This window comes from Manis javanica, chromosome 13, assembly GCF_040802235.1.
Source record: "Manis javanica isolate MJ-LG chromosome 13, MJ_LKY, whole genome shotgun sequence".
Taxonomy (NCBI): domain Eukaryota; kingdom Metazoa; phylum Chordata; class Mammalia; order Pholidota; family Manidae; genus Manis; species Manis javanica.
This window is the reverse complement of record NC_133168.1, coordinates 79,861,076-79,886,290: the sequence shown is the minus strand read 5'-3', so window position 1 is coordinate 79,886,290 and position 25,215 is coordinate 79,861,076. Positions and strand designations below refer to the sequence as shown.

Sequence of the window (25,215 nt, the reverse complement as noted above, 5' to 3'; positions counted from 1 at the left end):
TATAAGCAACTTGCTTAACTATTGACAGTCTATGTGTGAAGGTGGGTGTGTTAAATACAAGCTCAGCCCCCTGGTTTTATAACATTTGATGTTAGTGCCTCATAATGCAGAGTCAAGAACACGAGCTGGTCAAAGCTCCCATGTCTTAAAATAATTTCTGTAACTAGTTCTGGGGGCCCAAAAGAACCAGTCCCTAAACGTGGTGCTTTTCATGTTGGTTTAATGGTATAGGATGTCACAACTCACAGGGAGCTGTAACTTGATCCGTGAATCGACCTGGACACTGGGCATCCCAGGAGACGGCTGCCTGGATGGCAGTGGCTTGGTTACACTGACATGGCTTGAAAGTAGTGTTCTGGGGAGTGACGGGCACAGATGTGGAAACACTCTCTGGCAGGGCAAAGATTTGCAGCAGGCGGGGTTCTGTCCAGCATGCTCGGCTTGGCTCACGATGCCCCCCGGGCGACCTGGAATCAATGCTGTGTGTGTCACGTGGTGCAGGCACAGGACGCTGGATCCTGAGGCCTGGTAGCCCGCAGATGCCTCGCTCGCCCTGGTGGGCTCTCCGGCGGCCTGCAGCCGCTGCCTCCTGCTGGAATGGCCCTCGGCCTTGGGCCAACTCACGCTCCTGCCTTAGGTCGCTTGCCATGACCTCAGCGTGATGCACATGCAGGGTCGAGGTTCCTGTCAAATTCCTTCAAAGCCTCTTTCAGGCCTGCTGTGTGGCTGGTGACTCAGTTCCTGTGGTTATCAGCGCAGGATCCTTGGGGAGAGAGTATGGCATCTCTGGAATCAGCCTCTTCTCAGGGACTCCCTTTCAGCACTGCAGCTCAAAGTACCCTTCAAAAAGGGACCCGTGTTCTCCACCTCGTAGACACACTGTGAATCCGACACTCACTCCTCATTTTGCTGAAAGCACATTGTTTTTGGTGAGTTTTAACAAAACACTAGGAGCTCCTTGGAAATCCAGAGGCCGATTCCCTTGGCCGCCTGTGCAGGAACCTGTTCCTCCCTCAGTTTCCAATGTGGGGACATCAAGGCAGAATCGCAGCCTAAGGAAATCGATGGGCAGCAACACAAAGGCAAGAACCCTCCTGAGATGATGACAGCAAACAGCGTGACCCTTTCTAAGTATATTCAGCCTCGAGCAACCATTTTCAATGCTGCTTAATTCCAATACCCTTGAAAATGAGAAGCAAGTATTGAGGAATAGAGAGCAGTATGTGCCTGCTCACAGGCGGTGCGAGAGTCCAACACTCTTGAATTGCCTTGTGCCTCCTCAGTACGTCCCTTTCTGTCCTGGTGTCCAGTTTGAGGCTCAGGGGTCACGCCCAGGGTCAGGGACGGTGGGAATGCAGGCCCCGTCTGAGCTCCACACACCTGTCAACCTGGACGTGCATGCGTTTCAGTTCCTACCGGCTTCTACTCTTCTAAGCAGCACCAGAAACATACGGGTGACTCAGTGGACATGTAGACCACGTAAGACCTCCAAACTATTTAAGACTAACCCACACCTAGCTGCCAGGGAGCTACCAGGAAACATGAGCAGACTCTGGTTCCAGTGCTAACATGACCCCTGCACATACGAGGTGTGCAACAAAATACCGCTGGCATGCGTAAATCAATGTTGGCCTCAGGGCAGCTGCTGCAAATGCTTTTCCTGTTTCACAGGCAATGAGGTGACTCAGACGGAGAAGTGCTGGCAGGTGGAATGGGCGGCAGGCATGGCTGGCAGCCCCGCACGGACCACTTCAGGCTCTGGGCTCTGGGTCTTCAACATCTGAGCACCAGTTCTTTACCATCTGCCTCTGTCACCAGCCTCTGCTGAGCCTAGGTCTATGGCAGTCCCAGAAAGGACAGCTTGATTAGAAATAGTCTTTTCCTCCCTGCTTTGAATCTTTGTGTTCTTTTTTCCTCTCCATCTGCACTTAATTTAAAGAAGGTAACTGATGCTAATCCAGTGATATTTTTTGAATACCTACTATGGGCATGTGTCTGTTCTCCATCCTTATTTCCCCATATGCAGTTTGGAAGCTTGGTGGTTTTTCTAGCTTCCTCTGAGGGGAAAAAGGAGCATATTTAAGTGAAGTCTTTGTGGAAACAACACCATTTCAGCTATGTTTACGTCAGGCAGAGAATTCCTGGTGCCACCCTGTCTGGTGTGACCTTTCTGTTCTGTGGAAAGGCATCCTGTACCACGGAGTAGATATTTTCTATGTCAATGGACAAAGTGAAAGTCAGATTCATGGAGGATGAAACTCTTTCCTTTCCTGAAAAATCAGTCTCTTGGGGCTGATCCACAAATGACAGCATTAAAAATGTGATAGCACTAAATGATAGTACCTTATTATAAATGTAGTCAACAGTAAAGAAATATATATTACTGCAATAAACTGCATATGGGAAAATACAGATGGAGAACAGAGATAGGCCTATACTAGGTGTTCAAAAAATATTATTGGATTAGTATCAATTACCTTTTTTAAAAGAATAAAACCTGGCAACTTTGTAACAACATGACGCTTGCTGATGCCTGATACCCACCAGCACCACCCATGCCCACAAGCTGATCCTTCATGGCATGTGATCACGTCAAATACAAATACTGAAGAGGTAATCTGAAATCATTTTCTAGACGCCTTAAACCAAAGCTTTCAGATGACAGAAATGGTGAAGTGAGCAATATTTTAAAAATTACTTGTTTCCCATTACATACTCTAGAGATTATTCAAATAAGAAATTTTTTCTTAAATACAACGACATCAAAAATATGAATGTCTCCAGGACTTCCTGACTAAAAAAATAACTCATCTTATTGAAAAATGCCAAAATGCAGAAACAGTTCATGTGCAGTTCTAGCCTCTGAGGAGCTGTTGACCAAAACAAGCCAAGGGAGTATTTGCTTCTGCAGTTCACCTGTGCATGCTGAGGGAGCCCAGGGAAGAATTATGAACTTAGCATAGAGTTTTGGAAACAGAAGTTGACATGGAATAACTGTGCATAAAAGTTTAAAGAAAAAGAAAATCTGGAAGATATTATGCAATGAAATATGTTACTTATAAAACTGACAGAGCCTGAAATTTGTATAGACATACTGGAAAGAGAGTGAGTTGAAGTCTTTCTGTTCCCTGAAATGTTTATTTCTGGTAAATGTGTTTTACATGCATGAGTCTTGGAGCAACCATCACCCAGTTTCAATAACGGAACCACAATTTAGAAAAGTGTGAAGTGGAGACAGTGGCCACATGTTCAGGAAGGTTGGAAGAGCCCATTTTAGAGGAGTGTGATGTGTGGGTTAATGCAGATTTATATGAAAAATACTGCATTAGGGAAACCACAGGCATGCAAGTATCATTCCTTAAAGGTTGTGAGTTCAGCCAAGAAGAAAGATGTAAAAGAGAAATAAAAATTCTATCCCAAAGCACATGCGTTTCCTTTTCCAAAAGCATGATCAAATATTCTTTGAATTCAACATTCAAAATCATTAATAGCATCAAATAATGTGGGCCATCACAATGGCTTAAACAATAAGGGGATTCTCAGAGCTTCAAAGGAGGGACGGATGATCAAGATGTCACTACAGAAAGTGAGTTTCTCTAAATGTATTAGAACCTCCTCTCAAACAATTAAGGGATACAAGGTCAGAAATTTAACAGAATTTGAACAATAAGGTTCAGATTAAACTTACACAAAAGGGTGGGGTTTTAATCTTTTTCATCGGCCGTCTCTGGCTTATTCCAATCCCCCAGCAGGACCCTGAGCTCAGGGCCCTGTGTGTTAGCTTCACTCTGCCCATCCAGGCTGCACACGTTGAGTCACTTAATGGTTCTCCAGTTGGTAAGCAAGTAATTCCAGGTTATTGCAATATGTGTTTAGAAGTTAAAGTACCAGAATATCAATGAAGAAATTATACCAAATTACTATAATCTCTTTTGCAGGTAGATGCACAGGGAACACTTCCTAATTCATTGTGTGAGGCCAGCTTTACCCCAGTACCAAAACCAAAGATATTTCAGGGAAAGAAAACTATAGACTTTCTCTACAGATTCATACAGTCCCAATCAAAATCCCAGCAATTGATTTAATGGGAATCAACAAACTGATTCTAATGTTTGTATGGAGAGAAAGGGCCCAGAACAGGTAGCACAAGACGGAAGGAGAACAAAGCTGGACTGACACCACCCAACTTCAAGACTTCCTGTAAAGCTGCTGTCACCAGGACCAAGTGGTGATGGTGGGAGAACATGCAGGGAGCTCAGAGGAACAGAACAGAGAGCCCAGAAACAGACCCCCACAGATAGCATCCATGATGCTCGACAGCGGAGCAGAGGCAGGCTCCTCAGCAAATGGATCCACGTGCAGGAAAATGAATCCAGGCCCACACCTCATACCCGTCACAAAAATGAACTCAAAGTGGATCATAGACTAAATATAAAATGCAAAACTATTAAACTCCTGGAAGATAACATAAGAGGAAATCTAGATGACTTTTTAGATACAAGACCACAGGCCTAATCCATGAAATAATGGGTAAGCTGGATTTCATTAAAATTAAAAACTTGTGCAGTGAAGACCATTATCAGGAGGAACCAAAGACAAGTGACAGACTGGGGGAGACTTCTTGTAAGGGTGCATCTGATGAAGGACTATGATCCCCAAAATACAAAGAACTCTTAAAACTCAAAAATAAGAAAACAAGCAACCTGACTCAAAAATAGCCTAAAACCTTGACAGCTCACCAAAGAAGACACACAGATGGGTTAGAAAGCACATGGAAACGTTCTCCATATCATGCATCAGCTGGGGGGGGAGGGTGCGTGCAAACTTACACAGTGGGCGCCCCACATCTACTAGGACGACCCGAATCTGGAACAACGACAACTCCAAATGCTGCCAAGAACATGGAGCAGCAGGAATGCATCCTTTGCTGGTGGAAATGCCAGGTGGTGCAGCCCCTCCAGAAGGCAGCCCGGTGGCTTCTTATAGAACCCAACATTCCTCACCATGCGATCTGGCACCTGTGCTCTTTGGTATTTACCCAAAGGAGCTGAGCCTCTGTCTACACAAAAGCCACACATGATATTTATAGTAGTAGCTTTATTAATAAATGACAAATCTTGGGAGCAACCCAGGTGTCCATCAGTTGGTGAATGGATAAATAAACCAAGAGATGTGGAATGACGTGGAGGCATGTGAACAACATTGCTAAGCGACAGCAGCCAGTCTGAAAAGGCCACGCGCTGTGTGACTCTGACTCCAGGGCACCTGGGAAAGGGCACAGCTGAGACAGTGAGGGCAGTGGTTGGGGGACCGGGAGGAGGACGACTATGTGGGGCATGGAGGGCTTAGGGCGGTGAAGCTACATGTGTGTCCCAACCCAGGGAACATAGGACACCACGAGGGACCCTGATGTGAACTGTGGATGCCGGGTGGGGATGACGTGTCCAGCGGAGGTTCATCAGGTGAAGCAGGGGCATCTGGTGGGGATGCTGATGGCAGGGAGGCCGTGCATGTGAGGGCGCAGGGGGTGGGGGATCTCTGTACCTTTCCCCCAACTTTGTTAAAAACCTAAAGCTGCTCTAACAAAGTGAAATCTTAAAACATTAATTAGAATGACCAAATATTTTGGATTAATGCCTTATCCAAGAGTTGGAAATAGAAAATTGCTGAAGTAAAAGACATACAATGTATCTTATAATTGCTTGGAGAGCAGTTCTATATTGTTTGATGAGTAATATAAATTCAGGAAAAAGTGACTGAAACAGAGGATTTCACTTCAGAAAAATTCATTATTCAGTTCACATCTTTTTTGATGTCTGTCTGGGTCCTCTGGCAACAGATGCCAAATCGAAGTTAAGAGAGCAAGTGATGTACGGGGCCTCCACGCCTCGAAGAAGGGGCAGGTGGGGTGGGCGGGGGGCACAGGGCAGGGCTGAGACCCAGGGAGAAGGGGGCAGAGGGAGGAGATTCGGTGCAGATGGCCTCAGGCTGGGCACCTCATGAAGGATGTCATGAAGGGCCCTGCTAGGACCATGGGTACAGTGAAGCCAGGGAGGCAGAGGTCAGGTGCCATGGGAAGTGGGATAATAGGGTCTCACATTCTTAAAGTCTCGCCATCTCCTCAGCATCACCGCACTGCTGGCCCCTCGGATCAACCGCAGATGCGTTCCATTCCTCATCGGTTTCCGTAAAAAGCAGCTTGAGATTTATAGTTCAACTATAGTAGCGGACGGAGCAGCGCATAGACATGTGTGAAGGGCAGCGTCGGGGTGGGTGCCGGGCCTTCCAAGAGCCTGTGGCCGGCCTGGGAGGACAGCCTGGACCCCAGGCGGCAGTGTCCTCATCACGCCGGATGAGTAATGAACTCCAGGGTCACCACATTGTATCCATTCCCTGCCCCAGGATTTGAATTCCATTTAAGATGGAATTATTTTAAGGTTATTTCTTCAGTAAATTTAAGAGGACATAAACTAAGAAAAATGAGTCTTTTTTCCCCTGGACATCTGCAGTTTAGTCCCAGGGCCCAGACTAGTGAGCATGAATCAAACCCGCTTGGATTACTTTAATCCTGATAAATGCCTGTCAAAGCTCCAGGGACTTTTTGTCCCTAATTCAAACACATCTTTCAAGATACTGAAAAAATCTAAAGTCTGCATCTTCTCACAGGAGAGTAGCCTGTGTTCCAACTTCCAGAAAGAGAAATTTCAATCTGGTGAGGGATCCTACATTCGGGGTAACCCTAGGGGCTTGGACTTTTATTGTCCCTTCTTTCAAACGAGCCATTCAAAACATCACTGTCGGTCACTGGTATCCAGATGTAGTGGTTACTTAACATCTGCTCATGTGTTTTCACAGGAAATACTTTGAATATTTGGTTGTATTTTAGACAAAAGTAAAGAACTTTTAAAAACCCATTTTCAAATGTCTATCTCAAATACAAAACCAACAGGTCAAGTATTTAGTGGCAGAAAAACTGCGTTTTCCCAGGATCCGTCATCTTCTTCTCTTTAAGTGGATGCTTCTCTGCAAGCAAAGCCTCACGTTACTGGGTCATGAGAGATGGATGGAATGTGTCCCAGTCCACTAAGTTAAAAGGTTCTGTGGGTATGTCTCTTGTTGCATGACAAGTGGGACAAAAGATTTAAAAAAAATGTTTTCCATGGTAGAAATATAATAGATTCAAAGAACAATAGAAGAATATTAGGCTTGAAAGGAAGCTGACAGGTACTTTATTTTATTAATATTTCTGTTGCAAAAACACAGATAACTGAAGCCTAGAGTTGTGAAGCCACTTGACCAAAAATGAATAGAGAGTTGGTCACAGTGGGAAAACAGTGTCAGAAGAGGTGTTAAAATAAAAGCTTTGCTTAATCTAATTTAGTAGTAAAATACATTAGCGAATTGTAAAATCGAAGTAGCATGGTACAGGGGTGTAATTAGGTGGATAAATGAATCCAGAAACAGATATAAGCATGTACTAGAAGTTGATTTATGAAGGTTAACATTAAGAAGAGCAGAGAACGATCGGACCACTCTTGGGGGAATGGACCAAACATTGTGCAAAAATTAAAGTTACACTCAACAGCTGCGTTTCAAGTAGTCTAAAAGTCTACTGCAAAATGAAGTCGTGTAAATGTACCAGGATGAGACGTAAACTGGCACGCTTAAAGACGCGCAGGTGAGCATTTCTCCCCTTGGTGTCCTCTGAGCTTCCTGGACCTGTGGTTTGGTGTCTGACACTTGGTTTGGGGAGATTGTCAGTCACGTTCCAGCTGTTGCTGTGCTTCTTCCTCTCCTTGCTCTCCTGCATCCCCATGTGCTGCTGGGACTCACTCGGGCTGCTGTGGACTCGCCCTCATGCCCAGCGCTCCTCCCTCGGCCGCGTGAGGTCCCGCAGGAGCCCATCAGAAGCGTCTTCACTCCCGCTGCCGTGCTTTTCTCTCCGGCACAGATTTTTGGCTCTTGCCTAGAGTTTCCGACTCTGCCCTGGTTCCTGCCTGTCCTCGCCGGCTGTCTGTCTGATCATCAGGGCCCTTAGCGTGTTAATCGGTTACATCCCGCACTGGCATCCCCGCAGCCCTGCCCGGGGGTTTGATGCTCACCCTTTCCCTTCATGCGGAGCTTTGTACACCTCGTAAACGTTTCCTGATGGCGGCACATGGTGCCCTGGGCAGAAGGAAGTGCGTCCTGGGGTCTGGCCCAACTCTGTAGGCAGCACTTCGCCCTGCACCCTGACTCCTCTTACAGGTCTATGCTGAGTGTGTCCGGCTTCCCCTTGTTGCCAGGAGGGAACGGGACTCCCAGGCTGCCTACCTGCCAGAAGGGAAGGATCACAAACCTGAGAGCAACATGTCAGAAGGTTGTAATATATACTATGAAGTCACACAATTGTTAGAAACACCCAACATTCCTGCAGCAGATGGGTGGTCAGATAAACTACTGTTGAACCATGACATTTCAGAAGCGTATCTTGTGACATGGAAAATATTCCCAATATATTGATAACCAAAAATAATGTGTTAAAGAGAGAATGAAAGTCATCTTACAGAATATAAAGACAATGGACATAAAATCCACATACATTTTATGCCAGCTCCAAGAAGATGAAAATTATATATTTTAACCTGTTCTACTGACATTATATTAAAAAACAGATGTGTAAAACCTTTGATGTAGAGATCTATAAGACTGCACCATGTGACTAAAGAGACTGCTATAGCCAGGAATCAGGGTGCCCTTCATGCACAGGGTGCAAGACTATCTAGTAAAAGTGCCAGTTGTCCTTCTAGCTGACCTAGAAGGTTCTACCATATTCAGCAATGTGTGTGTGTGTGTGTGTGTGTGTGAACTGACAGTTGATTCTAAGCCTTCTGTACTTTACACAGGACTAGTAAAAGCTAGGAGGGCTGCTGTACTGGTCATAAATTTCAGAATTTATGATAAAGCTGCAATACAATAAAGGCAGCTTGGTGTTGACACATAGTTATGTGGGCCAGTTAACTAGGAACACAATACGGATTCTGGAAGCACAGCTAGCACATATGGGTACTGGATATATGACAAAAATATCAATAGAGAATAGCCTGAAAACAGCAGTCATTTTGATAAATGAAGCTGGAATAATTGTGGATCCATACAGGAGAAAAAAGAGATTGTATCCTTCCTTCACATCATTTATAAAATTCAGTTCTAGGTGGACCATACTTAAATGTGGAAGGTAAAACAATGGCACTTTTCAAAGACAACATGGGAGAATTTCTTATGGTGTCAGAGTGGGGGAAACAGTTTCTAGACAAGTCTGAAAACTACTGGCTGTAGAGGAAAAGATAAACTGTATTAAGCTTTAGAACTTCTCTTCACCCAAGGAGATCTCAGCCAGAAGTCTGGGAAAAAATACTGCCGGTCACAACAAAAACAAACAATGACCAAAAAAAACCCAGTAGAACAACAATCCAGAAATTTGATCTGGCCTTTTACCAAAGAGGAAATCCAATGGCCAATGAGCACATGGAAAGGAGAGCATGTGCCATCAGCCAAGTGTGATCACGGGCCCGGACAGGTGCACCAGATGGAGAGACGCCGAGGACACCGAGGCAGAGGGGACCTCAAGTCAGGCACCGACACAGGGAGCACAGGCCTCCGGCGAGACGGCAGGCTGCCGCGGCCCCCATAGAATCTGCTTGGCCCCATCTGCCGTCCTGGGGCCATGTGTTCCTAGGCCCAGCCATCACCCTTCGGGGGAGGACCCCGGGAAGCTGCCCACTCACATGCAGCAGCCGAATGAGGGAAGTTCCCAGAGACTCACGGGGGACACCGGACACATGTCACACGTTCATCCTGGCCAGTGGCAAGAACGCTGCTGTCTGTTTCACAGGTGTCGCTATGATCAAAATGCATGAGTGGCCAGCGTGCACAATACTGTGAATTAATCTCACAAATCAGTGTTGAGCTAAAGCTGATGGACACAAAAGAATGTATATTTTAAGATTTTATCTGTGCGAAGGTAGAAAAAGAAAAACCTAAACCAGTGGTAGAGGATGCACAGGCATGTGGTAGAATTACATACCAGAGTAAGAGATCTACAACCTCACAGGTAAGGATAGAAGTCACCCTAAGTGGGGAAGGAGCCCATGATTCTCTACATGGGGTTCACTCTGTGTTATCATCTTTAACCTCTGCAATTATGTTTTAACCTTTCATAGGTGTTCTATGCTTTCCAAATAAATAAGTTAAAAATATACCATACACATCATTTGGAAAATATCTACAGGAATAAAGAAACTGGTATGTGAACCCGTTCATTAACACGTTAGAAGTTACCACTGGGAGCGCGATTATGGGTTCCTGCAGAATTTGCAGTGAATCATTTGTACAACAAATATATTTATTTTATCATTAGAAGGAGAAATAAACTTAAAGGTGTATATCTAGGCTTTGTATTAAAAAAATCCTGCTTGTATAATCTAAATTGTTAGCAGTGTGCTAAATGGCATATTCTGTTTACACAAAGACTTAGAAATCGTCACAGAACGCTTTAACCAGAAACTAGCAAGATATTCTCTCAGACTCTGTGACTCTGGTGATGGGCAACTGGATATTTTGTTGTGCAGCCATTTATGTTTCTAATGTTTAAAATTTGTCACAGGTACAAAACCTTCTAGATAAAATTTCAAAGAAACGATTGTGTCCCAAATTTTAGCTGATGTTTCAGTGGAACACTGCAGTTGTTGACCTCAGGAGCTCTAAGGTGTGGGGTGGCCAGGCACAGCCCTGCCTTTCTGGGGGAGCATCCTCGGCTGCAGAGCTGTGCCCATGGCATCCACCACCCTCGGCGCTGGGCAGGGGGAAGCAGGGGCGCGCCGGCCTTACTCAGGATGAGCTGTGCCCAGGGAGTTGCATTTGCTGAATTTTTATGCTCATAAGGTGAGATACTGAAACTCTGACTACTGTGTTGATTTCCTAATGTTTAAATTTCTCATCTTTGATAGTATGGGGAAAACCACCCAAAATACACTTTTTAAAAACCATTGTAGCTCACATGCTGCTGTGGCTGGTGGAAAGGAGGCAGACCCTCCATGGCCCCTGCAGCCGGGTCTGGGTTCCCTCTACCTGGGTCTGGGCTTCCCCTGGGGTGTGGGCTTTCCCCCAGGTCTGGGCTCCCCCCCCTGGGTCTGGGCTCCCACTGGGTCTGTCGCTGGTACAGGAAGGGAACCGGGCTCCGATCACTGAGGGTTTCTGGATCTCAGGATGTTTTATTGCCTACCTTTGCTCTGATATTGACCCAGTTATGGAACAACAGCCCTTTTCCTCAATCCTTCTTCCCCACCTTACAGATTAAATTTGAAAGGTCCTCCCGACAAGATTTACATGTAACTATAATTAGTGCAAAAGCAGGTGGCAGAGAGGAGACCCCACATCAGAGCCACACATAAGGGATTCCTCTTCTTCAAAAGAGAAAACTCTCCTGGCCTTAACCAATTCTCTTTCTGGCCTGGCTGCGTAGAAAATGCATGCCCTCTCTCCCCACCACTCCCTTAGGGCCACGGGTCCCCACAGCACCACCTACATACTTGCCGGTCTTCCAGTGGTGGCCACAGGTGGAAATGCCTCCCCACGCACTGGCGATGCCCTGTGGCCTGCCTGGTGGCCTTGTCCATGCCCTCCTGGCCTCTGCTGCACATGCTCTTACCCCTTGGCACCATCGTTCTGTTTCTCCCAACACCACAAAGCAGTGAGGGCAGCAGAGGGTTGGGACCCACCTGGCCGCTGCCACCCGCCCCTTCCCCTCTGTCCTCTCTGAAGTCCCATTGGGCCCTTTGGGAGCATCTATCTCTGACCCTTGCTTGCTCCCAGCTGCCTGCCATCATCTGTCCAGGAGCTGGAGGGGGAGCTGATGCAAACCTCTGCCCCGCCAAGCCCACTCCCAGGCTCACCCCACGAAGGCAGGCCCACCAGAGTAATGGGCTCCTTCAGGCAAAGGCCACTCATTAAGGCTTTGATCATGTCTGGAAGGGGATTCACAGACCGGGCTGTGTAAGAGAAGGGATGTGGGTTTTAGCTTTGGTTACTAGATGTATTTATGGTGATACTTTAAGATCATACACTTATGAAAAGCAGCTAGATAAACATACCTTAGTATGAGCCACAGAGAGCAGATGGGTTAAAATCAGTAATTCACTTAATTCAGTGCAGGAAATGGTAACTTGGCATTCAACTTATACATTCCAAATATTTGCTCCACACACAAAAATGTCAAGTCTAATAAAATTCAGATTAGAAAAATAAAATATTTTATTCTAGTTTTATTATAAAATACTATTTATGAGCCCTTCTATTATCTCAAAAAATATTATTTCTTATACAAACTAGTGTAAGATATATTGTACAGCCCTAAAGAAAGTTAAATTTAAAAGTCTAAGTTGTCATAATTAACATAGGCATCTAATCATCTGTGTATTTCTGGAGAAGTGTCCCACGTTGCATGCTTTTCTGCAGAAAAGCTGAGAGTTTATTTGTTTTAGCTTAAATTATGTGCACAGAGAGCCTGAGGCAAGGGTCAAGGCCCTGATGCAGACATGGCAGTTCACACTCAAGGATAACAGTGTATGTATTAGAAGTCTGTGAATGGGCCTCTTCCTGTAAACATCTCACTGAGTGACCCTCACCCTTCTCCCTGTGATGCGAGACGCTGAAACGCCTGCTTGGTGAGAGGGACTGAGGTGGCTGATGTGGGCCCTGTGACGCGGGGACGTAGAGACGGGCTGCTAGTGACCTGATGGTACGTCAGGAGAGGGACCGCCTGCTTCCAGGCGCAGGGAACCTCGGGTACCTGAGACTGTGGAGAGCGAAAGCTTCAAATAAGGGTTGGGGGACAGTAATGTCCAAGCTAGGGGTGGCACTTCAAAATCACTGGTTTCCCCTTCAATCTAACAGGGTGAAGGCAAAAATGTTGTTTTTTTAATCCACAAAACTGTTTGTCATGGGGATGGCATTCCTAATCCATGACTTCCTTAAAAAGCTTAAGTAAGAACTTAGGGGAAGAAACATTTTGGGGGTCAAGTTCTCTGGACAGACAAGCCTGTCTGTGCACGGCCAGGTCGGGGACACGGCCCCTGGTCTTGCCCCAATGAGCCTCTCCCTGCGGTCCAGGGCCTAGCGACAATGCACCATGGCCCCCCAGAGTCCCCATGATCTCAGAAGGAGGGCACGCACAGTTAAGTGAGTCCTGACCCATCACCAGCCCCAGAAGAACAGGCTGGAGCACAGACACCTCCCGATATGGTTTTGTGACGCCCCGGGTGCTGGCAGCAGCAGATGGTGGCGGGGCCTCCTGAGTTCATGACCTGTAAGAAACCTGCCTAAGTTCACAAAAAACACCAAATCCCCTGCCCTGGGCTTTTTGTCTCAGTCCTCTGCATAATTCAGGGCCTCTGTCTGAATCCAGGAGCCCCTGCTTTCCTGAGAGGTCTGCAGTTTTTTGGAGTTAACATAACTTTCTTGTTTTTAAGTTAAAACATCCATCTTAAGTCAATTAGAAAGTTCTGGCCCAATTTTAGCGAGCCATCTCTGCTTCCACATGACCACCCCCAGAAGCAATCGAGACTCACTCTTTAAGGTTCATCAAGATGTTCAAGGAGGCTGAACAAAGATTCGGTAAAATATAATTTTCCAAAGGATACATTTCAGAAGTATTGTAAAAAATTTTTTCTGGTCTCATGGGTAGAATATGGCAAATTGAATTCTTTCCTACTGCATAGGAGGGGATCTATTTTATAAATATTCGATTTGATGAGTTAGTGGAGTCTCCTATTACATTCATCCTGACCTGGGGGGACTCCCTCCCTTCATCGCCGGTGGATGGGAGAAGCCGTACAGCTTCACCTGGTGCAGCCCTGGGAAGGGTTCAGTCAGCACTGGACTATTCCTGAGTTTGAGGTGAAATAGAGTCCAGTGTCCTGTCTTAAATATAAGCTGTGTGTGTATATAAGAAAAGCAAATCCATATTTTGGCCTTGGGAAAAGGTTGCACCCTTAGTAAGGTAAAGCTGATGCTTTATGGTCATAATCCATTTGCTTTGCAAAAGGCAATTTGAACATGGAAATATCCAAGTCCTACCAAGTAAAGCCTTCAGTCGGCTTTAGGGCTCCAGACTTCCAGGAGAAGCTTATTACTCAGGGAATAATGTTGGGGGGCATCCTGTGCTTCCTCATATCTCCTTTTACAAATGCACAATCTGGCCTAAACATGGACAGAAGTGAGGAGGGAAATGATCAGTTCAATCCCTGGAGGGGCAGGCTAGGCAGGAATCCAGAGGCCCGGGTGCTGTGTGCCGTCTCCTGGAAGCCTGCCGTCCTCTCTCCCCGAGGCCGACTGCTCAGGGGACTGCCTGCTCTCTGGCTGTCCGCTTGTACCGGCCATCACAGCCGACCTGCCCCTGCTCCCTGCACTTCGTCCCCCAAACCCCCACCGACTGCTGCTCCCCAAGAGGCGCACTGCCATCCTGACCTGTGAGTGTAAACATGACCTTTGTGCAATGAAAGCTTTGGAACTGTGCTCATGGTGAGAAGAGGTCATTAGGATGGGTGCCATCCGTCCAATGTGTCTGGAGTCCCTGCCGGGGGGCTGCTTACACGAGGGGGCAGGGCGGCACCCCACCTCCAGGGAGAGCCTGCGTGCGGTGACAGCCGTCTCTTGGCCCCGGGCCGCGTCTCTGGCTGGAGCACCGTCTCACCTGAGCGTGGGGGCACCAGGGGGCGCTGTGCACGCCACTCCCCACGTGCCCCGTCTCAGCCATGCACTAGCAGTCTGAGGACATGGCCCCTGGCCACAGGCCTGCCGGCAGCACCAGGCAGGTACAGACGCTCATCACATGGCTTTGCCGCCCTTTGTCCTTCTTGCTTTGGCCCCACTGCTTCCTGCTCTGTTTCTCCTGCCCCTTACTCTCTCCCACAATTCGTGTTTGCTTTTACTAGGTTGAGAAATACATGAGAACAATAGAAACACATGAGAAATTGGAGACATGAGGTTTCCGAGAAGCACCCACTCCCCGGCCTATGGGTGTTTCCTGACAGCGCTGAGGATGTACACGATCTGCTGTGGAGTCAAACGAGGCTATTGCCAGCAGCTGGGAGAGAGGCGAGTGGCAGGGAGGGGACAAAGCTGCTTGGGGGACACCTGTGACTACTCAGGTCCGCATCAGTGGGCGGGACTGTGAACTGTCTCATCTCTGCTGGCTGGGGAGGATGCGTGGGTGCAGTGCGCAGCCGGACGCTAGTGACCTGACTAAGCCTTCAGGGACGAAACCCCCATGACCCAACTTCCTCACTTGCGAAATGCAAACAGTAGCATCCGTTTCATTGTGTTGTAACTGTAGCAACAAATAGGATCACGTACCTAAAGCGCCCAGTGCAGAACCTCTGCAGATAGGACAGCCTGCAAGTCTTGGGTCCATTAATTCATTTTGCTGTATTCTTGGTAAATGTGAGCATCTGCACAGGGTGAGGTATTTTGTAAATAGTATGAGCTACAAATAAACTGGTATTTCAAAGAATTAATAGTTTACAAATCACTAAGGAATGACTTTTTAAAATTAGTAATTCTTTTCCACTCCCAAACTCTGAACTAACTGTACTAATGTTATTTATCAGTGTGAGTGTTTATGTCATTTTTTTCCCTCTATGTAGGATTTTTAATCCTATACACTCTAAAAATATGTTATCTTAAAAAAGTAAGGAATAGAAATCCCTTACAGGAAATTTAGAAAATGCAAATCTAAATAAATAAATGTTTTTAAAAACACCCACAGTAAAACCAACCAAATGTTGGCATATTTTTTCCCAGATACTTAAAAAAATTTTATTGATGTATAGTTGACATACAGTATTTCATTAGTTTCCTGTGTATAACATGGTGATTCCACAACTGTATGCATTACTGATGATCCCCACAGTGCGTGTAGTCACCATTTGTCAATATACAAAGCTTTTACTTTTCTAGATACCTTTTTCTCTCCATGTTTGTATCAAAAAGGATAGATTCAGTATCTGCATTACTTAAAAAATGAGAGTCAAGTGTGACTTTGCATTTTGGCACATCTTTTCTGCTACTTTTCAAGTGGATAGATTTCTTCATAAAATAACATTTATTCTGAATATATACGTCCCCATTTTCCATTCTTACTGACACCGTTTCATGAAGCAGGACCAATTATCTGGAAATACTGCATTCTTAGGTCCACATTCTTAGATCCAAGGCTAGCTGACCTATTATCTTTAGCAATAATCTTAATCTTAGAAGAAGAACAATCTAACTTTGGACGTGAAGGATACCTGTAAACCAATGAAAAGATATGAACTGTGTGCCCTGTACAGATATGTAAAATATTTGTTTCCTTATTCTGGGAGGTTTCATTTTATAATTTGAAAAAAAAATCTTAAACATTGCTTGTAGCATAGAAAAAGGGGTGAGGGGGTTACATTAAACTTGCCTGAGCTCTCCAGACTGAAGGCATGGCTGTGCTTATCTGTGTGTGTGTACACCGCTCTGTCCATGGGTGCCGCAGCCAGGTTTCATCAGCAAGATGCAGTAGCCAGTAGTAATATTTATTTCCATTTTTTGTTTCTTATTTGCAGTTCATCAGAAGAAAGCTAGCATAGACCTGGGAGTTGTGTTTTTGTGTTTTGCATTACGTTTCTACATAGGATGCTATGTGAGACCTACATCTGACACTGTTTTAGGTTTTTCTAAATGTATTTTATTTATAATTTTGTTGAATTGCTACTAAAAGTCAAACTACTATGATCCCCCATCTTAATAAAAGTGACACAAGCAAAATTTCTCCCAGTTGTGAATAAACACATTCAACTTGATTTCTATTGAATTAATTAATCATCAAAAGCTTAAAAATTGATGATGCTTAAAAATTAGTGCCAGTTCTGGGAAAGGCAAAATGATTCACTACACAAATGAATCAAGAGACTGTTTCTTTGTTATATGTTTATTAAGTCTGTTTCATATTATTCACAGAAGAAAAAAAATCTTTGCTGAAGCTCAAAAATCCAGACATGCCTGTGGTACTTATAAACGTCCGCCTGGTGCTCCCAGCAGTTCAGTTGGCATGGACGTAAGATCTGAGACATCCTCCTATGGGGTGGAAGGGTCCTTTCGGACTCCATCTGCGGCCCTAGGCGACCCTGCAGGAGGAAGCGAAGCTGGAGGAACGAGATGCTTTCCCCAGCGGGGTAAGATGCTCTCTGGATTCCTTTGGTGCGCAAGGTCAGCTCTTTCTGCACACGCATTCCTTGTGGAAGGCCCGCTCTGGACCTCGTCCCTGCCCTCCTGGACGCCGGCCTGGCCGGGGAGGGCAACCCGGCTCTGCTTTTCTGCTGAGAACCACGTGCCATTCCAGGCCCTCCCTCCCCGTGGTGCCTGGGCTGCCCCCCTGGGCCTAGCAGGTCTCTCCCCCTCCAGAAGGCAGGAGATCCCAGGTCCTCAGATCCCCTTTCTTTCTGTGCTGGGGGGCTTTCCTCCAAGGGCTCATTAAATCCTCACCCTGTCGGGGAGGCTGCCTCTTCTCTGGAAAGATACCTATGGGAGGCCCAAAGTCCAAGTGTGGGGGGCAATCTCTCTGGGTCCTCGAGTCCAGAATAAGCAGTTGCCCTAGAAACATGCGGGTGGGTTACTGTTTCCATCTTAACACACCATACAGACCTTCCTCTGCGTACAGTGGGGTTACATCCCATTCTACCCATGTAAGCCAAAAACACTGCAAGTCAAAATGCATTTAATGCTCCTAACCTACCACGCACCAATCTTCTGGCTGGATGACGGCTCCCCTGCAGTGGAGAAGCACCCTTGGCAGCCGGTGGGAGCCTGAGCTACAGGGGGCAGCGCCTCGTCCCCTGGTGAGGGGCATCCATCAGGTGCTGAGCAGTCTGGACACCCCTGCGTCTGCGGCAGGGCCTTTCCCGTGACACGGTGCAGGGAGTGGTGGGAGGGAGGTAAGACCGGCCTGGCCTGGTCAGTGTGTGTGCAGCACTGGGGTGTCCAGGTCACTGAAACTTCAGTGTGGGGGCGGCAGTTCCAGTCCCCCAGATGGTGAAGCTCAGAGGTCTGGTCAGCATTTCATGGGCACAGGTCAGCTATGGGGAAAGAGGTGGGGCTGAGGCGAGGGGGAGTAAGAGGGCGCCTAGACCAGGACGGGGCTCTGCACCCCAGGTCTCTGCACTCCGGGAAGGGAGGTAAGACAGGAAACCGGAAGGCGGTGAGGCAGGGGCAAGTGGGGCGTGAGGCCATTTGCCGAGAGCAGACGCAGAAACGACCTCACCGGGGGAGCAATCCCCTTGGGCCACAGAGCTGCTCCCTCCTGCGGGCCTGGGAAAGGCATCCAGGCACCTGCCAGCTCCAGCATGGACTCGGTTGCTGCGCCAGAGACGTGTGAGCCAGGGAGACCTGAGGCGAAACTCTGCGCGGAATCCACGTTGGTGCCATTTGCAGGTTTAATTATGGTCTTTGCAGTCAGGTTTTCGCTTTTTTGTTTTTTTGACTGCTTTCCTAGAAAAAATTTTCCTCTCTTTGCATAAGTTCTAAGTACGTCAAGAAATCCTCATTTAATTTTACTGTGGCAGCTGCAGGTCTGCAACATCTGACAGCCAGTGAGATCTCAAAGTGCAGCATTTGAACCATGCTTCTTCCAAGAGTAAGTCTGGCATTTTTAGATGCTTTAGGAGTTAATGAGCAGAACAGCGATGTGTCATTCTAAGCAAGTGGAGGCTGAGGTGGAGAACCTCAAGGGACACCGCGTTTTAACACAGGGGTGAGCGAAACATTCAGGATATAGAAAAAGTCGACAGAGCGACAATTCTAGAAAACGCCTTCTTTACTTCTCATAGAAAATTTGGAGATTTTTTTTTTAGGGGAGAAAACGTAAGTGCACTTTCGGTCCTTCACTGAACCCACAAAGTCGAGTCACTTGCACACTTCCTTTCACTGCCGCTGGTTTCCAGTTGGACAGTGTGCCAAGTCGTCCCCCATGAACGCACTGTGGTTCGCACTGGGTCGTGCCTCGGTGGAGGGTCAGGGGCCCTCTGGTACTGCTACTGAGGAAAGGTCCCTGTGCCAGGAACGTGGGGCCACCCAAACGGTCTGCAACACCATCAGGGTAACGGGTGGAATTCTACAAGAAGCCTGCTGACTGGAAGGACATTCAGATCCACGGGTAACATTTTAGGTGCTTTATGTAGCACGTGGAGAGCACGAGGCTGTGCGACCTCTGATGGGGTCTCCACGGGCTTCTGGCCCCGAAGGGGAGTAGTGTCCGTCCATAAGCATGAGTAGGCACAGAAAAATGAATGGTTACATAAGAAGTCCCAGAAGCTTAAAACAAAACAAACAAGGGAGGCAGCCCGCATGTATGAGCACATGGAAGGGAAGGACTCAGGCCGGGCAGAGCCGTTGTAGGAAGCAGGAATGGGAAGGAGCAAACAGATTTACACACAAACGGCTATTGTTCTACATCAAAATGTCCCAAGAAGACCCAACCTGTTCACAAGCCATAGTCGGTGCAGATGATGAATCTGATTCAGAAACAGATGCGCTGAAGGCTTCAAGTAGGAGACCACATCACAGGAAAGCAGACCGAGGAGGAGGAAGGTGCCACCCAAGGGAGGCATGTGCTAGGAAGGGGCAGCAGGGATGTCCCCAGCCAGCACTGCTGGCCCTCGTCCCAGAGCTGCTCTGGCAGCCGCCTTCCCAAGCGGGATTCCAGGATTGTCCGGGAACGAGCTGAATGTGAGGAGCTGCAGATACTCGGCTGTCTTCACCCTGACATGCGAGGAAGACAGGCTTATCCAGGCTGCTCTGAGCAGCACTCCGTCGCTCTTCATGCTTTCTCACTATGTGGAGCTGAGACTGGCTCCATCCATTGCCCGTGCCTCCAAAGTGTGCAACATATGGGGTTCCAGGGCCACCTTGCCATCCGGGAGGGACTCGGGCCCTGTGTGCGCTCGGCAGGAGGCTGGAAACGGGGCCGGCCACATGGACCTCAGAAAGCTGCTCGAGGGAAAATAAAAGGAAAAGCAAAATGTCCATTGCATGCTGTCTGGAACTCACAGGCTGCTAACATCGCGTCTGCGCCTCACAGCCCTTCCTGCTCCTGGGTGGGCCAGCCCTGCAGCCCCCTCGGCATCTGTTTGGCCACGCCTTGTCCTGTGTCTGGGAAACTCCACCTGCTCAATTCCCGCACTGCCTTCAGCTCTGGGTGGTCCTCCTGTTGGCTTCATGCATTTGCACCAAACTCGTGGAAAATGACCTCTAGACAGAAATCGTGAGTGACCTCACCTACTGTCCAGAGGGGCACAGCCTCGGTGGACTCACTGTCAGACAGGGGTGGCCGTCTGGTGGAAGTGAGGGCAAAATGGCAGAAGAGCCAGCCCTCCACCCAGGCCGACTGGCCGCAGTCCCAGAGCAGCCCTGGGCCTCCCTACGCTCTGCCAGTCTTTGCCAAATTTCACTCACCTCCAGCAACCTTTCAGTCCTGAGTGGGAATTAACTTTTAGTCAACCCAAAAATGTAAGAATGAAGGAAAAATCCAGTGGAAAGTTGTATGTGTTGAAAGAGGGTTGTTTTGAAACAAGCTGCATTTTCTGATTTTTATCTTCTGCAGAGCCAATGGATATGATTCTGAAAGTTTCCTCTTGCTAAGCCTGGCATGTCATTTTGTAACACTGACATTTTTCTTTATTCAAGCTAAGGATCCAGTGTTATTGAAAACAGGAGTCATGGCTGCTACAACATGCCTGACAAGAGCAGCTTTTCATCATGCTCCTTGAAGACCTGGTTGTAGGATATTTTGGATAAAGTAACCCCATCTACTCACTGGCTACTTCTTATTGCTGATGTGATTAAAATCAACTTCCAAACTTTGGTGCTGATGGTTATTGCCATTGGCAAAAAACAGTGTTTGAAGGGACCCCAGAAAATATCTGTCGGTAACTTGGCCAACATTCTCGCTTCCACAATCATGCCACCTTTAGGTGCCCAAGACACAGAGGGCAGCAGAGTCTCTAGCTTAGGGACTTGCAAATCATCAACTAAAATTCAGAAGCCTGGTGATTGGGAGCTGTGAAGAATGAAATAGAACAGAGTAAACTGAAGATAAATTCTATCTGTAAAACTGAAAATGGTTCCTAAGGGCTGAAGCAACAAAATCTTGAGGAAGCACGAACAGAAAGGTCCGCAGGGCTGTGGAGAGGGTGGGCGGCGGATCTCACTCGTGGTCAGAGGAGGATTCTGGGTTCTTGCTCCACCGCCGCTGACCTGGGAGGAGCTCAGAACAACGGCACCTCGTATTCCAGTATCCGTGGGGATTCTGTCTACAGAGTGTCGACCGGTTCTCAAAACGTGTGTTGCATTTTTGGGTTTTTTGTTCATTTTTACAAAAATAATAAAGCCATTGTCCCCGTTGCATTGAGCAAAGGATAGAAATGTCTTTTACATTCTATGTTGGTATTTGATATTGCTGAGTTCCAGCATAACAAATATGTAAGTAATTTATTGGGAGAGGGGTGGAGATGTACACAGATGTTTTATTAGATTTTAATTCCATTGGCTCAAATGGAAGTAGCTTCTCATTCCAATGGCTATAATATAATTTTTCCCTGCCAGACCTGGTGTCTAGGCATAATCAGTATAGGCCGCAAAAAGTGATGAATGTGACCAGTGCTTAGGGGCCAAGCTCTTCCCATATCTCCCCTTTACATTTTGACCGAGAAACACACTTAGAAATATGGAAACCTTCCATTGCCACTTACAGACTGTGCTAAAGAAGCTTTGTGTTGTATACAGACTTTTCCAGCAAGATGCAAACAGTCCCTTTTTAATGAGGTCGCCAATGCTCTTAAAAGGCTTGCAAATCCTTTCACTCTCCCTCCTTCTCCAATCTGCCACGTTGCTGCTTTTATGCTCTTCCTGATAAGGATCATGGTCTCTCTGTTTCACTTTTCATTTTGACTTAAAAGGAAAGACAGATACATGGCACTCACACCTCCAGGGTCGAGGCTGTTGGCCTGGTTCCCAGGGGCTGAGGGGGCACCTGCAGAGGCTGCTGGCCTTCGCTGCTGGCCCACAAGCCGGGCTCCAGCTGTCTGCGGCAGACAAGAAGACCCCTGGCGTGCTTCCTTGTTCAGTAGGATTTGTAAATCAGCAGAACAGGGCTTGAATTCAGCCAGGTAAGATTCATTCTGGGGTCAGAAATGCACTGCAAACTGTGACTTTTTTGAATCTTAAGGCAGGAGAATATACCAAGCACAGGAAATTAGTGGGGAAAAGGATGAGGAATGGGGTGGGGGTGGAGGCACGGAGGAGCCTTGACATCTGCCATTCCCTGGCTTTGCCCCACAGCAGAGCTGTGAAGAGTTCTGTGGAGACAGCACGTATCCACTGGGATCCTCCAGAGGAACAGGCATTCATCAGGGCTCAAGTGGGGGGAGTTCCAGGAGGACAGCAAGGCGGAGGCATCCCTCCTGGTACCCCACCACCACATGCCAGGCACATGGGCCGCTGGGAGTCCCAGAGCCCATACTAAGTGCTTCAGAAGAAATCTGTCATCTAAAGTGCATGGCTGGGTGCAGAATCTGTAAGTCGAAGTTTCTGTTGAATTCAACCAGAATTTTCTAGAAAGAAAATTTAGGAGCAGCCCTAAAGCAATCATAACAGGGCCTGAGCATTTGTTTCATTCTCAGCATCACTTTGCACTGAACTAATTTCAGTGACTCACTTACTCATGAGCCATTTATCAACAGATGCTTGTGTAGCAGTGAAGTTGCGCAGCTGGTCAGCAAAGCACATTTGCTATCTTTCGGAAAGGAAGGTGCACCAGAAATCATGTATCAACACCTACATGCACCATAGGGCTTTTGATCATACCAAGACCATGTGGGACTCACAGCTACACCCAGCAGCAGAATTTAACTTGCACTGCTCGGAGGAAGAGCAGTTACTATACTACCTCATGCCTCGCTCATAGCCGCAGGTGGAGCTGGACCCAGGAGCTCGTGTTCACGGGGACCTGGTCCACCCACCTTACTTCAGGATTCTCCAGGCCCCTGTAGTGTGGTCCACCTGCAGGCAGCTCCCAGAGCCCCCAGATTCAGGTCTAGGGGCAAAGAGCTAGCACCTCTCTCTCGACAGCCTCATGGGGAGTCCGCAGTGGGTCATGATGGGGTTAGACACTAGTCATAGAATCGTGATGCTCTGATAAGCTGAGACTGAGTTAAATTCCAAAGACATAAACTGGAGGAAAGAAAAAAAACACTGTAGATTTGGCAGAAATCACTAGGAAAATTGCTAGGTGCAAAACTCAACGCATTTACATTTCAAAATGCTAAAACCTTGATTTTATTGTTACTTAATTTTTTTTTAGTGACTTCTTTTTTCCAGTTTTATTGAGAAATAATTGGAAATATATCACTGTATAAGTTTAAGGTGTACAAAATGATGGTTTGATTTATGAATATTGTGAAATGATCCACAATGGGTTTAAGTAACAGCTATCATCTCATAAAGACAACATTTGTTGAACATTCCCACCCCATACAGCAGAATAGATATTCTTTCTTGCTATACATAAAACACTCATCATGTATGATGGCCATATTATAGATCAAATAGCAGATCTAAAGCCACTGAAAATGCTTAAAATTGTATAGAATACCTTCTTTCTCCATAACACTATAGATTAGAATCAAGCATGAGTCATGTCAATATCAATATTATCAATAGAAAATAGACAAAACTAGAGAAAATCAAGGACACCAAAAACGGTATCTTTGAAAAGATCAGTGAAATCTATGAACTCTAAGCAGGCTGAGTAAGAAAAAAATGGGAAGATACTATTTACTAACAAGAAATAAAAGAACATTTCTAAGATCTTACAGATATTAAAAGACTAAAAAGCATTATATGCACAGTTTTACACAAATACATCTGATAAATTTGATGAAATGGACACATTCCTTGAAAGCCACAAATTACCAAAGCTGGTTGAAGAAGAAATAGAAAATCTACAAAGTCCTTTAGACGTTAAAAAAATAATACCAAAAACTTTTCACCCAAAAGTCCATATCCCAGCCCACGTAATAAAGTAATTAAAAATAAAGGGCATACAGATTGGAAAAAAGGGAACTAATACTGTCTTCATGTAGAAACGACATTAAAAAATGATCACACACAGAGAAATACTGAAGAATCTATGAAACAAAACATCTAGAGCTTATAAGTCTGCTTAGCAAGGTCACAGCACAATCTAGAAATGCAAAGATCGATTGTTTCTGTATTTTGATATAGTACTACCAAAAATGGAGATTTGAAAGTGAAGTACTATTTACAGTGGCATAAAACTATGACATACTTAGGGATAAACTTAAAGTCTGAATAAGACCTACACACTAGCAAGTACATAGGCCTGCTGAGAGAAATCAGACCTGAGCAAATGGAGAAATAGACGCAGTTCAGGGCTCAAAAGACTCAATTATGTTTAAGCATTATTTTTGCTTATGTGGTCTGTGGACTCAAAGAAATCCTAACCAAATTTATTTTTAAAAATATTTTTATTTAGAAAATGGCAAGTTGATTTTAAAATTTAGGTGGAAACACAAACCCCCTAAAGAGTCAGATAGCCTTAAGAGGAAAAGAACTCTGTAGGTCTTGTACTGTCTGACTTCAAGTCCACAATCAAGATACTATAATCAAGAGAGCAGGGGTTAGAAAAAGAGCAGACGCATCTCTCATGGAACGAGTGGGGAGTCTAGCGCAGGATGTATCTTCCCTTGTTTTGCTCCCTAGAGAAACTCCCCAAATATGGCCCTTCTCAGACTCACTCTGCTCAGTCCGAGGCCAGAAGCCAGGCAAGAGCCTCTCCAGAGGTGGATCGGCCGGCGCTGCGAGCTGAGCCTGTGGACGCGTACGCATGGCCACCCACACACCCCGGGCTGGTCATCTCAGGGCCGGGGCTCCACGTTCTTCGAGTCCCACAGTCTGGGAACAGTCAGCACAGCCCAGTGACCCTGCACCCGCGGAACTGAGGGAACAGGAACAGCAGGGCTGAACAGGAACACGGCAGAGACAAGCCCTGACCCAGCTCTGGGCTGGCATCTCCCACACAGTCAGCAAGCCCGGCTGGACCCGTCCGCTGTGAGTCAGCCCGTGACGCCCTCTGTC

At 46.6% G+C, this 25,215-nt stretch overlaps 1 long non-coding RNA gene across 1 annotated transcript in view; it reads left to right on the top strand.

The window, feature by feature from the left end:
• The window catches only part of LOC118972870 (uncharacterized), a 49,404-nt gene extending 24,442 nt beyond the window's left edge, over positions 1-24,962 (top strand). Inside the window, exons 2-5 of the long non-coding RNA XR_012124358.1 lie at positions 17,026-17,240; positions 22,017-22,226; positions 22,399-22,633; positions 24,841-24,962. This is a non-coding gene — a long non-coding RNA (uncharacterized lncRNA). The remainder of the gene's footprint in view (positions 1-17,025; positions 17,241-22,016; positions 22,227-22,398; positions 22,634-24,840) is intronic.
• Positions 24,963-25,215: the final 253 nt, after the last annotated feature.